A 24,756-nucleotide genomic window follows, 5' to 3' on the forward strand; every position below is an offset into this window, starting at 1 on the left:
ACCAAAAACACCGAACAAGACTAATCTATGGTGTCTGCAGAGGACCAAAAACACCGAACCAGACTAATCTACACTGTCTGCGGAGGACCAAAAACACCGAACAAGGCTAATCTACACTGTCTGCAGAGGACCAAAAACACCGAACAAGACTAATCTATGGTGTCTGCAGAGGACCAAAAACACCGAACAAGACTAATCTATGGTGTCTGTGGAGGACCAAAAACACCGAACAAGACTAATCTACACTGTCTGCGGAGGACCAAAAACACCGAACAAGACTAATCCATGGTGTCTGCGGAGGACCAAAAACACCGAACAAGACTAATCTACACTGTCTGCGGAGGACCAAATACACCGAACACAACGTATCTACACTGTCTACGGAGGACCAAAAACACCGAACAAGACTAATGTACACTGTCTGCGGAGGACCAAAAACACCTAACAAGACTAATCTACACTGTCTGCGGAGGACCAAAAACACCGAACAAGACTAATCTATGCTGTCTGCAGAGGACCAAAAGCACCGAACACAACTAATCTACACTGTCTGCGGAGGACCAAAAACACCGAACAAGACTAATCTATGGTGTCTGCAGAGGACCAAAAACACCGAACAAGACTAATCTACACTGTCTGCGGAGGATCAAAAACACCGAACAAGACTAATATATGGTGTCTGCGGAGGACCAAAAACACCGAACAAGACTAATCTAAGGTGTCTGCGGAGGACCAAAAACACTGAACAAGACTAATCTACACTGTCTGCGGAGGACCAAAAACACCGAACAAAACTAATCTACACTGTCTGCGGGGGGGCAAAAACACCGAACACAACTAATCTACACTGTCTGCGGAGGAGCAAAAACACCAAACAAGACTAATCTATGGTGTGTGCGGAGGACCAAAAACACCGAACAAGACTAATCTATGGTGTCTGCAGAGGAGCAAAAACACCGAACAAGACTAATCTATGGTGTCTGTGGAGGACCAAAAACACCGAACAAGACTAATCTATGGTGTCTGCGGAGGACCAAAAACACCGAACACAACTAATCTACACTGTCTGCGGAGGACCAAAAACACCGAACAAGACTAATCTATGGTGTCTGCGGAGGACCAAAAACACCGAACACAACTAATCTACACTGTCTGCGGAGGACCAAAAACACTAAACAAGACTAAACTATGGTGTCTGCGGAGGACCAAAAACACCGAACAAGTCTAATCTACACTGTCTGCAGAGGACCAAAAACACCGAACAAGACTAATCTATGGTGTCTGCAGAGGACCAAAAACACCGAACAAGACTAATCTACACTGTCTGCGGAGGACCAAAAACACCGAACAAGACTAATCTATGGTGTCTGCAGAGGACCAAAAACACCGAACAAGACTAATCTACACTGTCTGCGGAGGATCAAAAACACCGAACAAGACTAATCTATGGTGTCTGCGGAGGACCAAAAACACCGAACAAGACTAATCTAAGGTGTCTGCGGAGGACCAAAAACACTGAGCAAGACTAATCTACACTGTCTGCGGAGGACCAAAAACACCGAACAAAACTAATCTACACTGTCTGCGGAGGACCAAAAACACCGAACAAGACTAATCTACACTGTCTGCGGAGGATCAAAAACACCGAACAAGACTAATCTATGGTGTCTGCGGAGGACCAAAAACACCGAACAAGACTAATCTATGGTGTCTGCAGAGGACCAAAAACACCGAACAAGACTAATCTATGGTGTCTGTTGAGGACCAAAAACACCGAACAAGACTAATCTATGGTGTCTGCGGAGGACCAAAAACACCGAACACAACTAATCTACACTGTCTGCGGAGGACCAAAAACACCGAACAAGACTAATCTATGGTGTCTGCGGAGGACCAAAAACACTGAACACAACTAAGCTACACTGTATGCGGAGGACCAAAAACACCGAACAAGACTAATCTATGGTGTCTGCGGAGGACCAAAAACACCGAACAGGTCTAATCTACACTGTCTGCAGAGGACCAAAACACCGAGCAAGACTAATCTATGGTGTCTGCGGAGGACCGAAAACACCGAACAAGACTAATCTACACTGTATGCAGGGGACCAAAAGCACCGAACAAGACTAATCTACACTGTCTGCGGAGGACCAAAAACACCGAACAAGACTAATCTACACTGTCTGCGGAGGACCAAAAACACCGAACAAGACTAATCTATGGTGTCTGCAGAGGACCAAAAACACCGAACCAGACTAATCTACACTGTCTGCGGAGGACCAAAAACACCGAACAAGGCTAATCTACACTGTCTGCAAAGGACCAAAAACACCAAACAAGACTAATCTATGGTGTCTGCAGACGACCAAAAACACCGAACAAGACTAATCTATGGTGTCTGCAGAGGACCAAAAACACCGAACAAGACTAATCTACACTGTCTGCAGAGGACCAAAAACACCGAACAAGACTAATGTACACTGTCTGCGGAGGACCAAAAACACCGAACAAGACTAATCTACACTGTCTGCGGAGGACCAAATACACCGAACACAACGTATCTACACTGTCTGCGGAGGACCAAAAACACCGAACAAGACTAATCTATGGTGTCTGCAGAGGACCAAAAACACCGAACAAGACTAATCTACACTGTCTGCGGAGGATCAAAAACACCGAACAAGACTATTCTATGGTGTCTGCGGAGGACCAAAAACACCGAACAAGACTAATCTAAGGTGTCTGCGGAGGACCAAAAACACCGAACAAGACTAATCTACACTGTCTGCGGAGGACCAAAAACACCGAACAAAACTAATCTACACTGTCTGCGGAGGACCAAAAACACCGAACACAACTAATCTACACTGTCTGCGGAGGACCAAAAACACCAAACAAGACTAATCTATGGTGTGTGCGGAGGACCAAAAACACCGAACAAGACTAATCTATGGTGTCTGCAGAGGAGCAAAAACACCGAACAAGACTAATCTATGGTGTCTGTGGAGGACCAAAAACACCAAACAAGACTAATCTATGGTGTCTGCGGAGGACCAAAAACACCGAACACAACTAATCTACACTGTCTGCGGAGGACCAAAAACACCGAACAAGACTAATCTATGGTGTCTGCGGAGGACCAAAAACACCGAACACAACTAATCTACACTGTCTGCGGAGGACCAAAAACACTAAACAAGACTAATCTATGGTGTCTGCGGAGGACCAAAAACACCGAACAAGTCTAATCTACACTGTCTGCAGAGGACCAAAAACACCGAACAAGACTAATCTCTGGTGTCTGCAGAGGACCAAAAACACCGAACCAGACTAATCTACACTGTCTGCGGAGGACCAAAAACACCGAACAAGGCTAATCTACACTGTCTGCAGAGGACCAAAAACACCGAACAAGACTAATCTATGGTGTCTGCAGAGGACCAAAAACACCGAACAAGACTAATCTATGGTGTCTGTGGAGGACCAAAAACACCGAACAAGACTAATCTACACTGTCTGCGGAGGACCAAAAACACCGAACAAGACTAAACTATGGTGTCTGCAGAGGACCAAAAACACCGAACAAGACTAATCTACACTGTCTGCGGAGGATCAAAAACACCGAACAAGACTAATCTATGGTGTCTGCGGAGGACCAAAAACACCGAACAAGACTAATCTAAGGTGTCTGCGGAGGACCAAAAACACTGAGCAAGACTAATCTACACTGTCTGCGGAGGACCAAAAACACCGAACAAAACTAATCTACACTGTCTGCGGAGGACCAAAAACACCTAACAAGACTAATTTATGGTGTCTGCGGAGGACCAAAAACACCGAACACAACTAATCTACACTGTCTGCGGAGGACCAAAAACACCAAACAAGACTAATCTATGGTGTCTGCGGAGGACCAAAAACACCGAACAAGACTAATCTATGGTGTCTGCAGAGGACCAAAAACACCGAACAAGACTAATCTATGGTGTCTGTGGAGGACCAAAAACACCGAGCAAGACTAATCTATGGTGTCTGCGGAGGACCAAAAACACCGAACACAACTAATCTCTACTGTCTGCGGAGGACCAAAAACACCGAACAAGACTAATCTATGGTGTTTGCGGAGGACCAAAAACACTGAACACAACTAAGCTACACTGTCTGCGGAGGACCAAAAACACCGAACAAGACTAATCTATGGTGTCTGCGGAGGACCAAAAACACCGAACAGGTCTAATCTACACTGTCTGCAGAGGACCAAAACACCGAACAAGACTAATCTATGGTGTCTGCGGAGGACCGAAAACACCGAACAAGACTAATCTACACTGTATGCAGGGGACCAAAAGCACCGAACAAGACTAATCTACACTGTCTGCGGAGGACCAAAAACACCGAACAAGACTAATCTACACTGTCTGCGGAGGACCAAAAACACGGAACAAGACTAATCTATGGTGTCTGCAGAGGACCAAAAACACCGAACCAGACTAATCTACACTGTCTGCGGAGGACCAAAAACACCGAACAAGGCTAATCTACACTGTCTGCAAAGGACCAAAAACACCAAACAAGACTAATCTATGGTGTCTGCAGACGACCAAAAACACCGAACAAGACTAATCTATGGTGTCTGCAGAGGACCAAAAACACCGAACAAGACTAATCTACACTGTCTGCAGAGGACCAAAAACACCGAACAAGACTAATGTACACTGTCTGCGGAGGACCAAAAACACCGAACAAGACTAATCTACACTGTCTGCGGAGGACCAAATACACCGAACACAACGTATCTACACTGTCTGCGGAGGACCAAAAACACCGAACAAGACTAATCTACGGTGTCTGCGGAGGACCAATAACACCAAACAAGACTAATCTACACTGCCTGCGGAGGACCAAGAACACCGAACAAGACTAATCTACACTGTCTGCGGAGGACCAAATACACCGAACACAACGTATCTACACTGTCTACGGAGGACCAAAAACACCGAACAAGACTAATGTACACTGTCTGCGGAGGACCAAAAACACCTAACAAGACTAATCTACACTGTCTGCGGAGGACCAAAAGCACCGAACACAACTAATCTACACTGTCTGCGGAGGACCAAAAACACCGAACAAGACTAATCTATGGTGTCTGCAGAGGACCAAAAACACCGAACAAGACTAATCTACACTGTCTGCAGAGGATCAAAAACACCGAACAAAACTAATCTATGGTGTCTGCGGAGGACCAAAAACACCGAACAAGACTAATCTAAGGTGTCTGCGGAGGACCAAAAACACTGAACAAGACTAATCTACACTGTCTGCGGAGGACCAAAAACACCGAACAAAACTAATCTACACTGTCTGCGGAGGACCAAAAACACCGAACACAACTAATCTACACTGTCTGCGGAGGACCAAAAACACCAAACAAGACTATTCTATGGTGTGTGCGGACGACCAAAAACACCGAACAAGACTAATCTATGGTGTCTGCAGAGGAGCAAAAACAACGAACAAGACTAATCTATGGTGTCTGTGGAGGACCAAAAACACCGAACAAGACTAATCTATGCTGTCTGCGGAGGACCAAAAACACCGAACACAACTAATCTACACTGTCTGCGGAGGACCAAAAACACCGAACAAAACTAATCTACACTGTCTGCGGAGGACCAAAAACACCGAACAAGACTAATCCATGGTGTCTGCGGAGGACCAAAAACACCGAACACAACTAATCTACACTGTCTGCGGAGGACCAAAAACACCGAACAAGCCTAATCTATGGTGTCTGCGGAGGACCAAAAACACTGAACACAACTAAGCTACACTGTCTGCGGAGGACCAAAAACACCGAACAAGACTAATCTATGGTGTCTGCGGAGGACCAAAAACACCGAACAGGTCTAATCTACACTGTCTGCAGAGGACCAAAACACCGAACAAGACTAATCTATGGTGTCTGCGGAGGACCGAAAACACCGAACAAGACTAATCTACACTGTATGCAGGGGACCAAAAGCACCGAACAAGACTAATCTACACTGTCTGCGGAGGACCAAAAACACCGAACAAGACTAATCTACACTGTCTGCGGAGGACCAAAAACACGGAACAAGACTAATCTACACTGTCTGCAGAGGACCAAAAACACCGAACCAGACTAATCTACACTGTCTGCGGAGGACCAAAAACACCGAACAAGGCTAATCTACACTGTCTGCAAAGGACCAAAAACACCGAACAAGACTAATCTATGGTGTCTGCAGACGACCAAAAACACCGAACAAGACTAAACTATGGTGTCTGCAGAGGACCAAAAACACCGAACAAGACTAATCTACACTGTCTGCAGAGGACCAAAAACACCGAACAAGACTAATGTACACTGTCTGCGGAGGTCCAAAAACACCGAACAAGACTAATCTACGGTGTCTGCGGAGGACCAATAACACCGAACAAGACTAATCTACACTGCCTGCGGAGGACCAAGAACACCGAACAAGACTAATCTACACTGTCTGCGGAGGACCAAATACACCGAACACAACGTATCTACACTGTCTACGGAGGACCAAAAACACCGAACAAGACTAATGTACACTGTCTGCGGAGGACCAAAAACACCTAACAAGACTAATCTACACTGTCTGCGGAGGACCAAAAACACTGAACAAGACTAATCTATGCTGTCTGCAGAGGACCAAAAGCACCGAACACAACTAATCTACACTGTCTGCGGAGGACCAAAAACACCGAACAAGACTAATCTATGGTGTCTGCAGAGGACCAAAAACACCGAACAAGACTAATCTACACTGTCTGCGGAGGATCAAAAACACCGAACAAGACTAATCTATGGTGTCTGCGGAGGACCAAAAACACCGAACAAGACTAATCTAAGGTGTCTGCGGAGGACCAAAAACACTGAACAAGACTAATCTACACTGTCTGCGGAGGACCAAAAACACCGAACAAAACTAATCTACACTGTCTGCGGAGGACCAAAAACACCGAACACAACTAATCTACACTGTCTGCGGAGGACCAAAAACACCAAACAAGACTAATCTATGGTGTGTGCGGAGGACCAAAAACACCGAACAAGACTAATCTATGGTGTCTGCAGAGGACCAAAAACACCGAACAAGACTAATCTATGGTGTCTGTGGAGGACCAAAAACACCGAACAAGACTAATCTATGGTGTCTGCGGAGGACCAAAAACACCGAACACAACTAATCTACACTGTCTGCGGAGGACCAAAAACACCGAACAAGACTAATCTATGGTGTCTGCGGAGGACCAAAAACACCGAACACAACTAATCTACACTGTCTGCGGAGGACCAAAAACACTAAACAAGACTAATCTATGGTGTCTGCGGAGGACCAAAAACACCGAACAAGTCTAATCTACACTGTCTGCAGAGGACCAAAAACACCGAACAAGACTAATCTATGGTGTCTGCAGAGGACCAAAAACACCGAACCAGACTAATCTACACTGTCTGCGGAGGACCAAAAACACCGAACAAGGCTAATCTACACTGTCTGCAGAGGACCAAAAACACCGAACAAGACTAATCTATGGTGTCTGCAGAGGACCAAAAACACCGAACAAGACTAATCTATGGTGTCTGTGGAGGACCAAAAACACCGAACAAGACTAATCTACACTGTCTGCGGAGGACCAAAAACACCAAACAAGACTAATCTATGGTGTCTGCAGAGGACCAAAAACACCGAACAAGACTAATCTACACTGTCTGCGGAGGATCAAAAACACCGAACAAGACTAATCTATGGTGTCTGCGGAGGACCAAAAACACCGAACAAGACTAATCTAAGGTGTCTGCGGAGGACCAAAAACACTGAGCAAGACTAATCTACACTGTCTGCGGAGGACCAAAAACACCGAACAAAACTAATCTACACTGTCTGCGGAGGACCAAAAACAGCTAACAAGACTAATTTATGGTGTCTGCGGAGGACCAAAAACACCGAACACAACTAATCTACACTGTCTGCGGAGGACCAAAAACACCAAACAAGACTAATCTATGGTGTCTGCGGAGGACCAAAAACACCGAACAAGACTAATCTATGGTGTCTGCAGAGGACCAAAAACACCGAACAAGACTAATCTATGGTGTCTGTGGAGGACCAAAAACACCGAACAAGACTAATCTATGGTGTCTGCGGAGGACCAAAAACACCGAACACAACTAATCTACACTGTCTGCGGAGGACCAAAAACACCGAACAAGACTAATCTATGGTGTCTGCGGAGGACCAAAAACACCGAACACAACTAATCTACACTGTCTGCGGAGGACCAAAAACACCGAACAAGACTAATCTATGGTGTCTGCGGAGGACCAAAAACACCGAACAAGTCTAATCTACACTGTCTGCAGAGGACCAAAAACACCGAACAAGACTAATCTATGGTGTCTGCGGAGGACCGAAAACACCGAACAAGACTAATCTACACTGTATGCAGGGGACCAAAAGCACCGAACAAGACTAATCTACACTGTCTGCGGAGGACCAAAAACACCGAACAAGACTAATCTACACTGTCTGCGGAGGACCAAAAACAGCGAACAAGACTAATCTATGGTGTCTGCAGAGGACCAAAAACACCGAACCAGACTAATCTACACTGTCTGCGGAGGACCAAAAACACCGAACAAGGCTAATCTACACTGTCTGCAAAGGACCAAAAACACCGAACAAGACTAATCTATGGTGTCTGCAGACGACCAAAAACACCGAACAAGACTAATCTATGGTGTCTGCAGAGGACTAAAAACACCGAACAAGAGTGATCTATGGTGTCTGTGGAGGACCAAAAACACCGAACAAGACTAATCTATGGTGTCTGCGGAGGACCAAAAACACCGAACAAGACTAATCTACACTGTCTGCAGAGGACCAAAAACACCGAACAAGACTAATGTACACTGTCTGCGGAGGACCAAAAACACCGAACAAGACTAATCTACACTGTCTGCGGAGGACCAAATACACAGAACACAACGTATCTACACTGTCTGCGGAGGACCAAAAACACCGAACAAGACTAATCTACGGTGTCTGCGGAGGACCAATAACACCGAACAAGACTAATCTACACTGCCTGCGGAGGACCAAGAACACCAAACAAGACTAATCTACACTGTCTGTGGAGGACCAAATACACCGAACACAACGTATCTACACTGTCTGCGGAGGACCAAAAACACCGAACAAGACTAATGTACACTGTCTGCGGAGGACCAAAAACACCGAACAAGACTAATCTACACTGTCTGCGGAGGACCAAAAACACCGAACAAGACTAATCTATGCTGTCTGCGGAGGACCAAAAACACCTAACAAGACTAATCTATGGTGTCTGCAGAGGACCAAAAACACCGAACAAGACTAATCTACACTGTCTGCGGAGGACCAAAAACACCGAACAAGACTAATCTATGCTGTCTGCGGAGGACCAAAAACACCGAACAAGACTAATCTATGGTGTCTGCAGAGGACCAAAAACACCGAACAAGTCTAATCTACACTGTCTGCAGAGGACCAAAAACACCGAACAAGACTAATCTATGCTGTCTGCGGAGGACCAAAAACACCTAACAAGACTAATCTATGGTGTCTGCAGAGGACCAAAAACACCGAACAAGACTAATCTACACTGTCTGCGGAGGATCAAAAACACCGAACAAGACTAATCTATGGTGTCTGCGGAGGACCAAAAACACCGAACAAGACTAATCTAAGGTGTCTGCGGAGGACCAAAAACACTGAGCAAGACTAATCTACACTGTCTGCGGAGGACCAAAAACACCGAACAAAACTAATCTACACTGTCTGCGGAGGACCAAAAACACCTAAAAAGACTAAACTATGGTGTCTGCGGAGGACCAAAAACACCGAACACAACTAATCTACACTGTCTGCGGAGGACCAAAAACACCAAACAAGACTAATCTATGGTGTCTGCGGAGGACCAAAAACACCGAACAAGACTAATCTATGGTGTCTTCAGAGGACCAAAACCACCGAACAAGACTAATCTATGGTGTCTGTGGAGGACCAAAAACACCGAACACAACTAATCTACACTGTCTGCGGAGGACCAAAAACACCGAACAAGACTAATCTATGGTGTCTGCGGAGGACCAAAAACACCGAACAAGTCTAATCTACACTGTCTGCAGAGGACCAAAAACACCGAACAAGACTAATCTATGGTGTCTGCAGAGGACCAAAAACACCGAAACAGACTAATCTACACTGTCTGCGGAGGACCAAAAACACCGATCAAGGCTAATCTACACTGTCTGCAAAGGACCAAAAACATCGAACAAGACTAATCTGTGGTGTCTGCAGAGGACCAAAAACACCGAACAAGAGTGATCTATGGTGTCTGTGGAGGACCAAAAACACCGAACAAGACTAATCTACACTGTCTGTGGAGGACCAAAAACACCGAACAAGACTAATCTATGGTGTCTGCAGAGGACCAAAAACACCGAACAAGAATAATCTACACTGTCTGCGGAGGATCAAAAACACCGAACAAGACTAATCTATGGTGTCTGCGGAGGACCAAAAACACCGAACAAGACTAATCTAAGGTGTCTGCGGAGGACCAAAAACACTGAGCAAGACTAATCTACACTGTCTGCGGAGGACCAAAAACACCGAACAAAACTAATCTACACTGTCTGCGGAGGACCAAAAACACCTAACAAGACTAATTTATGGTGTCTGCGGAGGACCAAAAACACCGAACACAACTAATCTACACTGTCTGCGGAGGACCAAAAACACCAAACAAGACTAATCTATGGTGTCTGCAGAGGACCAAAAACACCGAACAAGACTAATCTATGGTGTCTGCAGAGGACCAAAAACACCGAACAAGACTAATCTATGGTGTCTGTGGAGGACCAAAAACACCGAACAAGACTAATCTATGGTGTCTGCGGAGGACCAAAAACACAGAACACAAGTAATCTACACTGTCTGCGGAGGACCAAAAACACCGAACAAGACTAATCTATGGTGTCTGCGGAGGACCAAAAACACAGAACACAACTAATCTACACTGTCTGCGGAGGACCAAAAACACCGAACAAGACTAATCTATGGTGTCTGCGGAGGACCAAAAACACCGAACAAGTCTAATCTACACTGTCTGCAGAGGACCAAAAACACCGAACAAGACTAATCTATGGTGTCTGCGGAGGACCGAAAACACCGAACAAGACTAATCTACACTGTATGCAGGGGACCAAAAGCACCGAACAAGACTAATCTACACTGTCTGCGGAGGACCAAAAACACCGAACAAGACTAATCTACACTGTCTGCGGAGGACCAAAAACACCGAACCAGACTAATCTACACTGTCTGCGGAGGACCAAAAACACCGAACAAGGCTAATCTACACTGTCTGCAAAGGACCAAAAACACCGAACAAGACTAATCTATGGTGTCTGCAGACGACCAAAAACACCGAACAAGACTAATCTATGGTGTCTGCAGAGGACCAAAAACACCAAACAAGAGTGATCTATGGTGTCTGTGGAGGACCAAAAACACCGAACAAGACTAATCTATGGTGTCTGCGGAGGACCAAAAACACCGAACAAGACTAATCTACACTGTCTGCAGAGGACCAAAAACACCGAACAAGACTAATGTACAATGTCTGCGGAGGACCAAAAACACCGAACAAGACTAATCTACACTGTCTGCGGAGGACCAAATACACCGAACACAACGTATCTACACTGTCTGCGGAAGACCAAAAACACTGAACAAGACTAATCTACACTGTCTACGGAGGACCAATAACACCGAACAAGACTAATCTACACTGCCTGCGGAGGACCAAGAACACCGAACAAGACTAATCTACACTGTCTGCGGAGGATCAAAAACACCGAACAAGACTAATCTATGGTGTCTGCGGAGGACCAAAAACACCGAACAAGACTAATCTAAGGTGTCTGCGGAGGACCAAAAACACTGAGCAAGACTAATCTACACTGTCTGCGGAGGACCAAAAACACCGAACAAAACTAATCTACACTGTCTGCGGAGGACCAAAAACACCTAAAAAGACTAATCTATGGTGTCTGCGGAGGACCAAAAACACCGAACACAACTAATCTACACTGTCTGCGGAGGACCAAAAACACCAAACAAGACTAATCTATGGTGTCTGCGGAGGACCAAAAACACCGAACAAGACTAATCTATGGTGTCTTCAGAGGACCAAAACCACCGAACAAGACTAATCTATGGTGTCTGTGGAGGACCAAAAACACCGAACACAACTAATCTACACTGTCTGCGGAGGACCAAAAACACCGAACAAGACTAATCTATGGTGTCTGCGGAGGACCAAAAACACCGAACAAGTCTAATCTACACTGTCTGCAGAGGACCAAAAACACCGAACAAGACTAATCTATGGTGTCTGCAGAGGACCAAAAACACCGAACCAGACTAATCTACACTGTCTGCGGAGGACCAAAAACACCGATCAAGGCTAATCTACACTGTCTGCAAAGGACCAAAAACATCGAACAAGACTAATCTATTGTGTCTGCAGACGACCAAAAACACCGAACAAGACTAATCTGTGGTGTCTGCAGAGGACCAAAAACACCGAACAAGAGTGATCTATGGTGTCTGTGGAGGACCAAAAACACCGAACAAGACTAATCTACACTGTCTGTGGAGGACCAAAAACACCGAACAAGACTAATCTATGGTGTCTGCAGAGGACCAAAAACACCGAACAAGAATAATCTACACTGTCTGCGGAGGATCAAAAACACCGAACAAGACTAATCTATGGTGTCTGAGGAGGACCAAAAACACCGAACAAGACTAATCTAAGGTGTCTGCGGAGGACCAAAAACACTGAGCAAGACTAATCTACACTGTCTGCGGAGGACCAAAAACACCGAACAAAACTAATCTACACTGTCTGCGGAGGACCAAAAACACCTAACAAGACTAATTTATGGTGTCTGCGGAGGACCAAAAACACCGAACACAACTAATCTACACTGTCTGCGGAGGACCAAAAACACCAAACAAGACTAATCTATGGTGTCTGCAGAGGACCAAAAACACCGAACAAGACTAATCTATGGTGTCTGCAGAGGACCAAAAACACCGAACAAGACTAATCTATGGTGTCTGTGGAGGACCAAAAACACCGAACAAGACTAATCTATGGTGTCTGCGGAGGACCAAAAACACAGAACACAAGTAATCTACACTGTCTGCGGAGGACCAAAAACACCGAACAAGACTAATCTATGGTGTCTGCGGAGGACCAAAAACACAGAACACAACTAATCTACACTGTCTGCGGAGGACCAAAAACACCGAACAAGACTAATCTATGGTGTCTGCGGAGGACCAAAAACACCGAACAAGTCTAATCTACACTGTCTGCAGAGGACCAAAAACACCGAACAAGACTAATCTATGGTGTCTGCGGAGGACCGAAAACACCGAACAAGACTAATCTACACTGTATGCAGGGGACCAAAAGCACCGAACAAGACTAATCTACACTGTCTGCGGAGGACCAAAAACACCGAACAAGACTAATCTACACTGTCTGCGGAGGACCAAAAACACCGAACCAGACTAATCTACACTGTCTGCGGAGGACCAAAAACACCGAACAAGGCTAATCTACACTGTCTGCAAAGGACCAAAAACACCGAACAAGACTAATCTATGGTGTCTGCAGACGACCAAAAACACCGAACAAGACTAATCTATGGTGTCTGCAGAGGACCAAAAACACCAAACAAGAGTGATCTATGGTGTCTGTGGAGGACCAAAAACACCGAACAAGACTAATCTATGGTGTCTGCGGAGGACCAAAAACACCGAACAAGACTAATCTACACTGTCTGCAGAGGACCAAAAACACCGAACAAGACTAATCTACACTGTCTGCGGAGGACCAAAAACACCGAACAAGACTAATCTACACTGTCTGCGGAGGACCAAATACACCGAACACAACGTATCTACACTGTCTGCGGAAGACCAAAAACACTGAACAAGACTAATCTACACTGTCTACGGAGGACCAATAACACCGAACAAGACTAATCTACACTGCCTGCGGAGGACCAAGAACACCGAACAAGACTAATCTACACTGTCTGCGGAGGACCAAATACACCGAACAAGACTAATCTATGGTGTCTGCGGAGGACCAAAAACACCGAACAAGTCTAATCTACACTGTCTGCAGAGGACCAAAAACACCGAACAAGACTAATCTATGGTGTCTGCGGAGGACCGAAAACACCGAACAAGTCTAATCTACACTGTATGCAGGGGACCAAAAGCACCGAACAAGACTAATCTACACTGTCTGCGGAGGACCAAAAACACCGAACAAGACTAATCTACACTGTCTGCGGAGGACCAAAAACAGCGAACAAGACTAATCTATGGTGTCTGCAGAGGACCAAAAACACCGAACCAGACTAATCTACACTGTCTGCGGAGGACCAAAAACACCGAACAAGGCTAATCTACACTGTCTGCAAAGGACCAAAAACACCGAACAAGACTAATCTATGGTGTCTGCAGACGACCAAAAACACCGAACAAGACTAATCTATGGTGTCTGCAGAGGACCAAAAACACCGAACAAGAGTGATCTATGGTGTCTGTGGAGGACCAAAAACACCGAACAAGACTAATCTATGGTGTCTGCGGAGGACCAAAAACACCGAACAAGACTAATCTACACTGTCTGCAGAGGACCAAAAACACCGAACAAGACTAATGTACACTGTCTGCGGAGGACCAAAAACACCGAACAAGACTAATCTACACTGTCTGCGGAGGACCAAATACACAGAACACAACGTATCTACACTGTCTGCGGAGGACCAAAAACACCGAACAAGACTAATCTACGGTGTCTGCGGAGGACCAATAACACCGAACAAGACTAATCTACACTGCCTGCGGAGGACCAAGAACACCAAACAAGACTAATCTACACTGTCTGTGGAGGACCAAATACACCGAACACAATGTATCTACACTGTCTGCGGAGGACCAAAAACACCGAACAAGACTAATGTACACTGTCTGCGGAGGACCAAAAACACCGAACAAGACTAATCTACACTGTCTGCGGAGGACCAAAAACACCGAACAAGACTAATCTATGCTGTCTGCGGAGGACCAAAAACACCTAACAAGACTAATCTATGGTGTCTGCAGAGGACCAAAAACACCGAACAAGACTAATCTACACTGTCTGCGGAGGATCAAAAACACCGAACAAGACTAATCTATGGTGTCTGCGGAGGACCAAAAACACCGAACAAGACTAATCTAAGGTGTCTGCGGAGGACCAAAAACACTGAGCAAGACTAATCTACACTGTCTGCGGAGGACCAAAAACACCGAACAAAACTAATCTACACTGTCTGCGGAGGACCAAAAACACCTAAAAAGACTAAACTATGGTGTCTGCGGAGGACCAAAAACACCGAACACAACTAATCTACACTGTCTGCGGAGGACCAAAAACACCAAACAAGACTAATCTATGGTGTCTGCGGAGGACCAAAAACACCGAACAAGACTAATCTATGGTGTCTTCAGAGGACCAAAACCACCGAACAAGACTAATCTATGGTGTCTGTGGAGGACCAAAAACACCGAACACAACTAATCTATGGTGTCTGCGGAGGACCAAAAACACCGAACAAGACTAATCTATGGTGTCTGCGGAGGACCAAAAACACCGAACAAGTCTAATCTACACTGTCTGCAGAGGACCAAAAACACCGAACAAGACTAATCTATGGTGTCTGCAGAGGACCAAAAACACCGAACCAGACTAATCTACACTGTCTGCGGAGGACCAAAAACACCGATCAAGGCTAATCTACACTGTCTGCAAAGGACCAAAAACATCGAACAAGACTAATCTATTGTGTCTGCAGACGACCAAAAACACCGAACAAGACTAATCTGTGGTGTCTGCAGAGGACCAAAAACACCGAACAAGAGTGATCTATGGTGTCTGTGGACGACCAAAAACACCGAACAAGACTAATCTACACTGTCTGTGGAGGACCAAAAACACCGAACAAGACTAATCTATGGTGTCTGCAGAGGACCAAAAACACCGAACAAGAATAATCTACACTGTCTGCGGAGGATCAAAAACACCGAACAAGACTAATCTATGGTGTCTGCGGAGGACCAAAAACACCGAACAAGACTAATCTAAGGTGTCTGCTGAGGACCAAAAACACTGAGCAAGACTAATCTACACTGTCTGCGGAGGACCAAAAACACCGAACAAAACTAATCTACACTGTCTGCGGAAGACCAAAAACACCTAACAAGACTAATTTATGGTGTCTGCGGAGGACCAAAAACACCGAACACAACTAATCTACACTGTCTGCGGAGGACCAAAAACACCAAACAAGACTAATCTATGGTGTCTGCAGAGGACCAAAAACACCGAACAAGACTAATCTATGGTGTCTGCAGAGGACCAAAAACACCGAACAAGACTAATCTATGGTGTCTGTGGAGGACCAAAAACACCGAACAAGACTAATCTATGGTGTCTGCGGAGGACCAAAAACACAGAACACAAGTAATCTACACTGTCTGCGGAGGACCAAAAACACCGAACAAGACTAATCTATGGTGTCTGCGGAGGACCAAAAACACAGAACACAACTAATCTACACTGTCTGCGGAGGACCAAAAACACCGAACAAGACTAATCTATGGTGTCTGCGGAGGACCAAAAACACCGAACAAGTCTAATCTACACTGTCTGCAGAGGACCAAAAACACCGAACAAGACTAATCTATGGTGTCTGCGGAGGACCGAAAACACCGAACAAGACTAATCTACACTGTATGCAGGGGACCAAAAGCACCGAACAAGACTAATCTACACTGTCTGCGGAGGACCAAAAACACCGAACAAGACTAATCTACACTGTCTGCGGAGGACCAAAAACACCGAACCAGACTAATCTACACTGTCTGCGGAGGACCAAAAACACCGAACAAGGCTAATCTACACTGTCTGCAAAGGACCAAAAACACCGAACAAGACTAATCTATGGTGTCTGCAGACGACCAAAAACACCGAACAAGACTAATCTATGGTGTCTGCAGAGGACCAAAAACACCAAACAAGAGTGATCTATGGTGTCTGTGGAGGACCAAAAACACCGAACAAGACTAATCTATGGTGTCTGCGGAGGACCAAAAACACCGAACAAGACTAATCTACACTGTCTGCAGAGGACCAAAAACACCGAACAAGACTAATGTACAATGTCTGCGGAGGACCAAAAACACCGAACAAGACTAATCTACACTGTCTGCGGAGGACCAAATACACCGAACACAACGTATCTACACTGTCTGCGGAAGACCAAAAACACTGAACAAGACTAATCTACACTGTCTACGGAGGACCAATAACACCGAACAAGACTAATCTACACTGCCTGCGGAGGACCAAGAACACCGAACAAGACTAATCTACACTGTCTGCGGAGGATCAAAAACACCGAACAAGACTAATCTATGGTGTCTGCGGAGGACCAAAAACACCGAACAAGACTAATCTAAGGTGTCTGCGGAGGACCAAAAACACTGAGCAAGACTAATCTACACTGTCTGCGGAGGACCAAAAACACCGAACAAAACTAATCTACACTGTCTGCGGAGGACCAAAAACACCTAAAAAGACTAATCTATGGTGTCTGCGGAGGACCAAAAACACCGAACACAACTAATCTACACTGTCTGCGGAGGACCAAAAACACCAAACAAGACTAATCTATGGTGTCTGCGGAGGACCAAAAACACCGAACAAGACTAATCTATGGTGTCTTCAGAGGACCAAAACCACCGAACAAGACTAATCTATGGTGTCTGTGGAGGACCAAAAACACCGAACACAACTAATCTACACTGTCTGCGGAGGACCAAAAACACCGAACAAGACTAATCTATGGTGTCTGCGGAGGACCAAAAACACCGAACAAGTCTAATCTACACTGTCTGCAGAGGACCAAAAACACCGAACAAGACTAATCTATGGTGTCTGCAGAGGACCAAAAACACCGAACCAGACTAATCTACACTGTCTGCGGAGGACCAAAAACACCGATCAAGGCTAATCTACACTGTCTGCAAAGGACCAAAAACATCGAACAAGACTAATCTATTGTGTCTGCAGACGACCAAAAACACCGAACAAGACTAATCTGTGGTGTCTGCAGAGGACCAAAAACACCGAACAAGAGTGATCTATGGTGTCTGTGGAGGACCAAAAACACCGAACAAGACTAATCTACACTGTCTGTGGAGGACCAAAAACACCGAACAAGACTAATCTATGGTGTCTGCAGAGGACCAAAAACACCGAACAAGAATAATCTACACTGTCTGCGGAGGATCAAAAACACCGAACAAGACTAATCTATGGTGTCTGAGGAGGACCAAAAACACCGAACAAGACTAATCTAAGGTGTCTGCGGAGGACCAAAAACACTGAGCAAGACTAATCTACACTGTCTGCGGAGGACCAAAAACACCGAACAAAACTAATCTACACTGTCTGCGGAGGACCAAAAACACCTAACAAGACTAATTTATGGTGTCTGCGGAGGACCAAAAACACCGAACACAACTAATCTACACTGTCTGCGGAGGACCAAAAACACCAAACAAGACTAATCTATGGTGTCTGCAGAGGACCAAAAACACCGAACAAGACTAATCTATGGTGTCTGCAGAGGACCAAAAACACCGAACAAGACTAATCTATGGTGTCTGTGGAGGACCAAAAACACCGAACAAGACTAATCTATGGTGTCTGCGGAGGACCAAAAACACAGAACACAAGTAATCTACACTGTCTGCGGAGGACCAAAAACACCGAACAAGACTAATCTATGGTGTCTGCGGAGGACCAAAAACACAGAACACAACTAATCTACACTGTCTGCGGAGGACCAAAAACACCGAACAAGACTAATCTATGGTGTCTGCGGAGGACCAAAAACACCGAACAAGTCTAATCTACACTGTCTGCAGAGGACCAAAAACACCGAACAAGACTAATCTATGGTGTCTGCGGAGGACCGAAAACACCGAACAAGACTAATCTACACTGTATGCAGGGGACCAAAAGCACCGAACAAGACTAATCTACACTGTCTGCGGAGGACCAAAAACACCGAACAAGACTAATCTACACTGTCTGCGGAGGACCAAAAACACCGAACCAGACTAATCTACACTGTCTGCGGAGGACCAAAAACACCGAACAAGGCTAATCTACACTGTCTGCAAAGGACCAAAAACACCGAACAAGACTAATCTATGGTGTCTGCAGACGACCAAAAACACCGAACAAGACTAATCTATGGTGTCTGCAGAGGACCAAAAACACCAAACAAGAGTGATCTATGGTGTCTGTGGAGGACCAAAAACACCGAACAAGACTAATCTATGGTGTCTGCGGAGGACCAAAAACACCGAACAAGACTAATCTACACTGTCTGCAGAGGACCAAAAACACCGAACAAGACTAATGTACAATGTCTGCGGAGGACCAAAAACACCGAACAAGACTAATCTACACTGTCTGCGGAGGACCAAATACACCGAACACAACGTATCTACACTGTCTGCGGAAGACCAAAAACACTGAACAAGACTAATCTACACTGTCTACGGAGGACCAATAACACCGAACAAGACTAATCTACACTGCCTGCGGAGGACCAAGAACACCGAACAAGACTAATCTACACTGTCTGCGGAGGACCAAATACACCGAACAAGACTAATCTATGGTGTCTGCAGAGGACCAAAAACACCGAACAAGAGTGATCTATGGTGTCTGTGGAGGACCAAATACACCGAACAAGACTAATCTATGGTGTCTGCGGAGGACCAAAAACACCGAACAAGACTAATCTAAGGTGTCTGCGGAGGACCAAACACTGAGCAAGACTAATCTACACTGTCTGCGGAGGACCAAAAACACCGAACAAAACTAATCTACACTGTCTGCGGAGGACCAAAAACACCTAACAAGACTAATTTATGGTGTCTGCGGAGGACCAAAAACACCGAACACAACTAATCTACACTGTCTGCGGAGGACAAAAAACACCAAACAAGACTAATCTATGGTGTCTGCGGAGGACCAAAAACACCGAACAAGACTAATCTATGGTGTCTGCAGAGGACCAAAAACACCGAACAAGACTAATCTATGGTGTCTGTGGAGGACCAAAAACACCGAACAAGACTAATCTATGGTGTCTGCGGAGGACCAAAAACACCGAACACAACTAATCTACACTGTCTGCGGAGGACCAAAAACACCGAACAAGACTAATCTATGGTGTCTGCGGAGGACCAAAAACACCGAACACAACTAATCTACACTGTCTGCGGAGGACCAAAAACACCGAACAAGACTAATCTATGGTGTCTGCGGAGGACCAAAAACACCGAACAAGTCTAATCTACACTGTCTGCAGAGGACCAAAAACACCGAACAAGACTAATCTATGGTGTCTGCGGAGGACCGAAAACACCGAACAAGACTAATCTACACTGTATGCAGGGGACCAAAAGCACCGAACAAGACTAATCTACACTGTCTGCGGAGGACCAAAAACATCGAACAAGACTAATCTACACTGTCTGCGGAGGACCAAAAACAGCGAACAAGACTAATCTATGGTGTCTGCAGAGGACCAAAAACACCGAACCAGACTAATCTACACTGTCTGCGGAGGACCAAAAACACCGAACAAGGCTAATCTACACTGTCTGCAAAGGACCAAAAACACCGAACAAGACTAATCTATGGTGTCTGCAAACGACCAAAAACACCGAACAAGACTAATCTATGGTGTCTGCAGAGGACCAAAAACACCGAACAAGAGTGATCTATGGTGTCTGTGGAGGACCAAAAACACCGAACAAGACTAATCTATGGTGTCTGCGGAGGACCAAAAACACCGAACAAGACTAATCTACACTGTCTGCAGAGGACCAAAAACACCGAACAAGACTAATGTACACTGTCTGCGGAGGACCAAAAACACCGAACAAGACTAATCTATGGTGTCTGCAGAGGACCAAAAACACCAAACAAGACTAATCTACACTGTCTGCGGAGGATCAAAAACACCGAACAAGACTAATCTATGGTGTCTGCGGAGGACCAAAAACACCGAACAAGACTAATCTAAGGTGTCTGCGGAGGACCAAAAACACTGAGCAAGACTAATCTACACTGTCTGCGGAGGACCAAAAACACCGAACAAAACTAATCTACACTGTCTGCAGAGGACCAAAAACACCTAACAAGACTAATTTATGGTGTCTGCGGAGGACCAAAAACACCGAACACAACTAATCTACACTGTCTGCGGAGGACCAAAAACACGAAACAAGACTAATCTAGGTTGTCTGCGGAGGACCAAAAACACCGAACAAGACTAATCTATGGTGTCTGCAGAGGACCAAAAACACCGAACAAGACTAATCTATGGTGTCTGTGGAGGACCAAAAACACCGAACAAGACTAATCTATGGTGTCTGCGGAGGACCAAAAACACAGAACACAACTAATCTACACTGTCTGCGGAGGACCAAAAACACCGAACAAGACTAATCTATGGTGTCTGCGGAGGACCAAAAACACCGAACACAACTAATCTACACTGTCTGCGGAGGACCAAAAACACCGAACAAGACTAATCTATGGTGTCTGCGGAAGACCAAAAACACCGAACAAGTCTAATCTACACTGTCTGCAGAGGACCAAAAACACCGAACAACACTAATCTATGGTGTCTGCGGAGGACCAAAAACAGCGAACAAGACTAATCTATGGTGTCTGCAGAGGACCAAAAACACCGAACCAGACTAATCTACACTGTCTGCGGAGGACCAAAAACACCGAACAAGGCTAATCTACACTGTCTGCAAAGGACCAAAAACACCGAACAAGACTAATCTATGGTGTCTGCAGACGACCAAAAACACCGAACAAGACTAATCTATGATGTCTGCAGAGGACCAAAAACACCGAACAAGAGTGATCTATGGTGTCTGTGGAGGACCAAAAACACCGAACAAGACTAATCTATGGTGTCTGCGGAGGACCAAAAACACCGAACAAGACTAATCTACACTGTCTGCGGAGGACCAAATACACCGAACACAACGTATCTACACTGTCTGCAGAGGACCAAAAACACCGAACAAGACTAAACTACGGTGTCTGCGGAGGACCAATAACACCGAACAAGACTAATCTACACTGCCTGCGGAGGACCAAGAACACCGAACAAGACTAATCTAAACTGTCTGCGGAGGACCAAATACACCGAACACAACGTATCTACACTGTCTGCGGAGGACCAAAAACACCGAACAAGACTAATGTACACTGTCTGCGGAGGACCAAAAACACCGAACAAGACTAATCTACACTGTCTGCGGAGGACCAAAAACACCGAACAAGACTAATCTATGCTGTCTGCGGAGGACCAAAAACACCTAACAAGACTAATCTATGGTGTCTGCAGAGGACCAAAAACACCGAACAAGACTAATCTACACTGTCTGCGGAGGATCAAAAACACCGAAGACTAATCTATGGTGTCCGCGGAGGACCAAAAACACCGAACAAGACTAATCTAAGGTGTCTGCGGAGGACCAAAAACACCGAACAAAACTAATCTAAACTGTCTGCAAAGGACCAAAAACACCGAACAAGACTAATCTATGGTGTCTGCAGACGACCAAAAACACCGAACAAGACTAATCTACACTGTCTGCGGAGGACCAAAAACACCGAACAAGACTAATCTATGCTGTCTGCGGAGGACCAAAAACACCTAACAAGACTAATCTATGGTGTCTGCAGAGGACCAAAAACACCGAACAAGACTAATCTACACTGTCTGCGGAGGATCAAAAACACCGAAGACTAATCTATGGTGTCTGCGGAGGACCAAAAACACCGAACAAGACTAATCTAAGGTGTCTGCGGAGGACCAAAAACACCGAACAAAACTAATCTAAACTGTCTGCAAAGGACCAAAAACACCGAACAAGACTAATCTATGGTGTCTGCAGACGACCAAAAACACCGAACAAGACTAATCTATGGTGTCTGCAGAGGACCAAAAACACCGAACAAGAGTGATCTATGGTGTCTGTGGAGGACCAAAAACACCGAACAAGACTAATCTACACTGTCTGCGGAGGACCAAATACACCGAACACAACGTATCTACACTGTCTGCAGAGGACCAAAAACACCGAACAAGACTAAACTACGGTGTCTGCGGAGGACCAATAACACCAAACAAGACTAATCTATACTGCCTGCGGAGGACCAAGAACACCGAACAAGACTAATCTACACTGTCTGCGGAGGACCAAATACACCGAACACAACGTATCTACACTGTCTGCGGAGGACCAAAAACACCGAACAAGACTAATGTACACTGTCTGCGGAGGACCAAAAACACCGAACAAGACCAATCTACACTGTCTGCGGAGGACCAAAAACACCGAACAAGACTAATCTATGCTGTCTGCGGAGGACCAAAAACACCTAACAAGACTAATCTATGGTGTCTGCAGAGGACCAAAAACACCGAACAAGACTAATCTACACTGTCTGCGGAGGATCAAAAACACCGAAGACTAATCTATGGTGTCTGCGGAGGATCAAAAACACCGAACAAGACTAATCTAAGGTGTCTGCGGAGGACCAAAAACACCGAACAAAACTAATCTAAACTGTCTGCGGAGGACCAAAAACACCTAAAAAGACAAATCTATGGTGTCTGCGGAGGACCAAAAACACCGAACAAGACTAATCTATGGTGTCTGAGGAGGACCAAAAACACCGAACAAGACTAATCTATGGTGTCTGCGGAGGACCAAAAACACCGAACAACACTAATCTATGGTGTCTGCGGAGGACCGAAAACACCGAACAAGACTAATCTACACTGTCTGCGGAGGACCAAAAACACAGAACACAACTAATCTATGGTGTCTGCAGAGGACCAAAAACACCGAACAAGACTAATCTATGGTGTCTGTGGAGGACCAAAAACACCGAACAAGACTAATCTATGGTGTCTGCGGAGGACCAAAAACACAGAACACAACTAATCTACACTGTCTGCGGAGGACCAAAAACACCGAACAAGACTAATCTATGGTGTCTGCGGAAGACCAAAAACACCGAACAAGTCTAATCTACACTGTCTGCAGAGGACCAAAAACACCGAACAACACTAATCTATGGTGTCTGCGGAGGACCGAAAACACCGAACAAGACTAATCTACACTGTCTGCGGAGGACCAAAAACACCGAACAAGACTAATCTACACTGTCTGCGGAGGACCAAAAACACCGAACAAGACTAATCTACACTGTCTGCGGAGGACCAAAAACAGCGAAAAAGACTAATCTATGGTGTCTGCAGAGGACCAAAAACACCGAACCAGACTAATCTACACTGTCTGCGGAGGACCAAAAACACCGAACAAGACTAATCTATGGTGTCTGCGGAAGACCAAAAACACCGAACAAGTCTAATCTACACTGTCTGCAGAGGAC

Source organism: Lampris incognitus, chromosome 1 (assembly GCF_029633865.1).
Source record: "Lampris incognitus isolate fLamInc1 chromosome 1, fLamInc1.hap2, whole genome shotgun sequence".
Taxonomy (NCBI): Eukaryota; Metazoa; Chordata; class Actinopteri; order Lampriformes; family Lampridae; genus Lampris; species Lampris incognitus.